Raw genomic sequence first — 6000 nt, 5'->3', positions numbered from 1 at the left:
GACACACATGTGCCGGGATCACTAAATATTCACTCCTCTTTTGGTAGCTGCCGGCAGGGTCATCATAGCGTTTAACTTTCGGTAAAGGGAGTGACATATGCTTTCCCATGTGTGGTATTACTAATAGATCTGCAGCACGAACTCAAACCTCAAACACAGCACAAGAACATGCAATTATTCGCCCTCTCAAACGTGCAACTCTTGGCAAAAGTCTTGCGAAAACACAAACATAATTAATTTACTTTTCTAAAAGAACGAAATGAATAATAAGAAAGAAATGGATTGAAGGGCCCCCTTTAAGCTTATATAGATCGAATAGTCCATGCAAACCAAGTGGTAGAATGTTTACTTCAAATTCTTCTATTGTAACCAAAATTGAACCTAGCTTTAAGGGGGCAAGATCATTGTTTCTATCTCATGAAGATGGGAATTGTTCCTTACCCAAATTGACACTATGATGAGAAGATGGATGTGCATGCAACTAGCTAGGGAGTGTACAGTTTTACCCGTTACGCAGTTGCATATATTATGTGCCATTTTAATTAATGGAGCAATATGCATGAGTACCCCTGCAATGAATATTATAAAACTGCTTGATAAAAAGATTTTACTTTGACGATAAATACATTATTATAATAATAATAATAATTATATTATTATTATTGTTGTTAGTTCTAACATTTTTTGTAAGACATAAAAGTCTAATATGACCTGAAAGCTTGTTCAAAGGCCTATACGACTTGAAGGCCTTCAAACAAGTTTAAAAAGTAGAACTTTCTAATTTTGAAATTAGCATAACCTTTAAAATGTTATATTTTTATAAATATAAATTATATTAATATATACTTAATCAATTTTGTAAGTATTATAAATTTGTAATTATATATATATATATATATATATATATATATATATATATATATATATATATCAGAATAATAAATAATAATTAACCAACCTAGTAGATCAAATATTCATTTTCAAAGCTTTAAATCTCACCTTAATAAAATAATTTTTAAAGAGTTTGTGTCTGTCTTATTATTAAATAAGTTAGTCAAAGAGAGTTAAAATATATTAGGCTTTAAGTTCCCGTCTATCCTATATATTACCTCCATTATTTGTGTGCAATCTCTATTAGACTGAGCCCAAATGTAACACCCCGTATATATCCGGTAATGTTATCATAATATCGTATTAAGCTGCGCTTAATTAAAATGCGGAATTACTTTTTCTTTTCAATTATGATGTCATTAACATTACCAACTTGCTTAATAATCAATTAATAAAACGTCGCCTGTATGTAATTGCAATAAAACAGCTAACTGAAATACCTCATAACATAGATAATATAAGTGTAGCTCTAGTCACGGAACTACAACAATGCAGACCGGACCATCTAACAGTTTATACAACTCCAAACTACAAGTACTAACAGAAAATGTCATGGACAATCCCCATTCTCACTCAAATAAGGCAACATGCCCAACATCAGTCTCAACAACAACATATCAAAAATAACGAAAAACATAAACAGCATCCAAATCCAGTCATGCTAACATAAGCAGTAAAACAACATAATCAGCTAAGCTCCGGCCTCCTGCCGCCTGAGGCATCAGTACCCATACTACCTGATCCTGAAATAAGCAGTCCCCAAACGTGGGGTAAGATCTCTAATCTAGAAATCTCAGTAAGTCAGTGAGTCCTCAAGGATCTTCCACCCCAAGCTCACTTACATGTGCAATATAAGTTCAAAAGCAGTTTATCATTTATCATTTCAAAAACAATGCAATGCAGCAGATAATCATGCCATGTGTGTCAATACTAATCTACTGGCCAGAGACAGTGCAGGTATACGTCTATCACCTACACACCGTGCAAGTACCACTTGCATTCACCCCGGTACACCGTCTTGTATGGCGCTACATACTCAGGCTTCCCGTCAAGATGAAACAACACATTCATATTAAAAGCCATTACATGTAAAGTTCATTCAACATATCAAATATCCAAAAGCATGTACACAGCATGCATAAACCATACCCCCATGGGACATGGTGGAACCACAACATGGCTAAACCGAGGACACGAAAGCTTACCTTGCAAGCTAACTCCAAAAGCCAAGAGTCCACAACTCAAAGTCCAAACACAGCAGATTCACAATCTGTTATGGACCAATACTATATCAGAAATAATGCAACACAAGCATATAACTTAAAGACAACGCCTTTCCTTACGTTTTACGTCTTAAGGCTCCATACCAAGCCATAAGTCCTTAATCACTTAATTATGACTTAGTTCATTAATTACAGAAGTTCAACTTCATCAATCTAGGGTCCACAAACCCCCAATAGCCTACTGTACACACATCACAGCTACTGTTCTACGAAATCCCAGAATATCCGGATATGCAATATCTGAATATCTCACTGGACATATCCAGATATGCAATATCCGGATATCCAAAATCCCATATCCGGATATCTATTATCCGGATACTCAAAACCCATATCCGGATATTACATATCCGGATATTCATCGGGCACATATCCGGATATTTCACGACAGAATGCAGAAAATGCATTTCGTGAAGATATCCTTCCAAGGTTCCATTTTTAACACTTAATTACGTTAAAGCATGCATCTTTATACTGATTAAGGTCCACACCCCAGTTGGTTACTTGATTAACCCTTTAAACATGCAAAGATCACACCTTTAACCCATCAAAACACAAGCTCAAGGTAGGTACAACTCACCAAAGCTCAAAACAGAGGTTGGAGGTGCTCTTGGAGCTCACAACCAGCTCCCAAACTCTGACTTGGAGGAGTGCACGAAAATGCACAACAAGGTGGTTCCTTTCTTCCCAAAGATGACCACTTGGAGCTTCAACAAACAAGAACAAAACCTCTACACTCCAACCTACTAACTCAGCCCCCTCACAAGCCCAACACAGCCACCAACACTCAGAAAGGGACCAACAAAGCAGTCTCAAAGCTAGCACTCACCCTCACCCTCACCCTCACCAAGTGTTTAGAAAGAAGGAACAAGCATCAAAGGTGATAACTTGGCCAAGAAATGAAGGGAAGAGTAATGGAGCACTATTCTGGTCAGCCTCCACCAACACTCACACTGGAAATTCTGTTTTCTAGGGCTATGTGCCCTTAAAATGGGTATTTAAAGCCCAAGCCACTTAAACACACAGTATTAACTTTAATTGCTACGCTTAGCATTTTAATCCCAAACTCTGGATTCTGAAACTACACATTTTCCAAGAATTTACATATTTTTCTTATAATTTTCTGAGCACTTTTCTGGTACGCGCTTTTCCAAGCCAGTACCGGTTTCCAGCACCAGTTCTCATTATCTGGACTTGAAACTCGTTTTACAAGTCCTACATATTATTCTAGTAATTATCATGCACTTACATTAATTTTCCGAGATACTTTTTCGGCACGCATTTATACCGACTAGCAGAACCGGTATCTGTACTTTTCTTCCGAAAAGCGACTTTCAGCATTCTTAATCACTTATTACGATTATTACGCCTCATAAATAATTATTAGGGTCAATTATGGAATCCTTTCTTATTTTTTCGTAATTAATTAATTAAATACCTTAACTAGCGGTGCGAATTCTTACACTAAACATAAATTCACATTTGCCTGGTTAATTAGGATGTCTAATGTTATTCTTTATGTATCAAAAAAAAAAAGCATGTCTAATGTTATAAATAAACAAAATATCTGGTTTTAAGATAATCATGAGTCTTACTCTAACTTATATGAATTGGCGTTTTTCGTTTATATTAAAAATTCAGATTTTAAACTGTTAGTGAGAATACAGTTTTAGTTTTTTGTTTCTGGAATCATATGTAAACCTAGTATTATACGAATAGTAGGTGCCACAGTTCAAAATGTTAAGCCAAAATTGAAGTTATATATCACAGTGACTTGATTGGAGCAACATAGATCCATATCTCAATGATGAGCCAGCCTTTGCCTTTCTAGCGAAGTCGAAATCAACGTACAAAAATTCAAATGAATGCATGAATTCAAGTAGTAAGCAACCTTTATTCTGTGAATAAGAAAATGAGCTTGAATTTTAAGGAAGCTATTCTTATAGAGAGATTGAAATCATAACTCTCATTCTTTCCATTTAAATGTAATTATTCTCATAATTTAATTGTTCAAAATAGGCTGAACTCATAACAATATCACGTAGTCCCATCGATTTTGCGTAAGAAATGACTCATCGAGTTTAACTCATCGGACACGTAGTTTTTTTTTTTAACATATAATCCATGTTATAATATTTAAAAGAAATTATATAAAACGAAAGCTTTCTATGAATAACGCAAGTGACGATGTATAAAGGAGAAAAGGATGAAAGCTATTGAATTTGGAATCATGGAAGGTTGAATAATAAAGTCATAAAACACTAAACACTATCTTTATTTTTTTTGGATAAAACTATCTTTATTTTTAGTTTCATGCGTCCTTTAACAAATTACTATTATTATGAGAATTTTTCTAATAAAAATATACATTGAAATTAAACCATGCAAAAGTCATTGCACATTTTCTCTTGAAACAATATTAGTAATAAATTATGTATCCAAAAATATTAGTAATAAATTTATGATAATTAAGATACTCAACATTACTGTTTCAATTATGAAATTTACTGGATAAAATAATAAATTCTTTTAATAAAATCGGCTGCAACTTCACGCGTTATATATTAATTGATAAGCTTCATAAAGCATAAGTTTCAAACCCAAAGAGCGTTCTTGTGAAGGAGGGAATTAAAAGATTAAGGTAATACTATGATTGCATAATTGATATCCAGCAATTGCCACGTTCCTACGCCCATTGCACGTGCACAAGGAGCCACGTTAGAGCCAGCAGTTGTCTTGGCATTGGCTTATTTAGCCGCGTTCATTTAGCTACATTTGAAACGTAGCAAATCTTATTTTAATTTTTTTGAAAATTAGCCACGTTTAGGTCGTAGCCATAGAACTGTAGCTATTTGGGCACTAGCTGAATTTTTTGGCATTTGTTAACCTGCCATGCTGGCTCCGCCACTGTGCACAAGCAATCTAAAGTATGAAATTATTTATTTATTTATTTAGGTAAATCACATATATCCTCTACTTGAGGCAATTTAGTTCGAGTCGGGAACATCCACATTATAGTAGGACTAACTCTTCTAAAAGAGATTTTTTACATTCACAAGGACTTGAACCCAAAACCTTACTTAAGTAGAATTAAATATGTATCACTTGAACCAAATACCTTAATTTGGTATAGTATTAAGTTATATATGTACAGCAGATTCCAGACCTAGTAAAAACGTAACACTAACAAATTTGGTCGAATATGTCAACACGCATCAAAACCAGGCAAAAGCAAAAGAAACTCTATATTCAAACTTTTCTCTTTGCAAGTGTTACTATTTGAAATTTGAGTGATGGTGTTACCTTATTGCTCACTTTTTGGAGAACAAATTTCCGCATTCTAATTTTTGTGTTCATAGTAGAGCATTCACTATCAATTCAACCGGCGCTTTTTGTTTTTTTTTGTTTGATAAAAAGTTTAACATATATAGTAGAAGCGGTAGCATTTTGTTAATAGTTGAGATTTCATCTTCACAATCTTTGGCAATGACTTAAATATCGTCTACTATGTAAAAAATTGATGTACGTTACAAATAAAATAGAATCATTCGTAAATCTCAATGGTTCAAGGTTTTTTTTTTTTTTTTTTTCAGAATTGGTTCCTAACATGATATGAAAGTTTTTATAAGCAAATTATATGAAGTCGATCTGTTCTATATTTCTTCGCCCAACAAATTAAACTTTTGAAAAAAAATTAATTCTCGCAAATTGAAAGTTTTAATAATTTGAAGGAAACACGTTACCATATTGTAATGCTTAATTTATTTCTATTTATTGGTATTTAAAAATTCAAGGAGCGTAAGCGTTACATATTCTTTCACGTATG

This window comes from Gastrolobium bilobum, unplaced genomic scaffold, assembly GCF_033153095.1.
Source record: "Gastrolobium bilobum isolate Gb01-03AN ecotype WA unplaced genomic scaffold, APGP_CSIRO_Gbil_v1 utg7961, whole genome shotgun sequence".
Lineage (NCBI taxonomy): Eukaryota > Viridiplantae > Streptophyta > Magnoliopsida > Fabales > Fabaceae > Gastrolobium > Gastrolobium bilobum.
The sequence above is the reverse complement of the archived record's forward strand: the minus strand, read 5'-3'. Positions refer to the sequence as shown.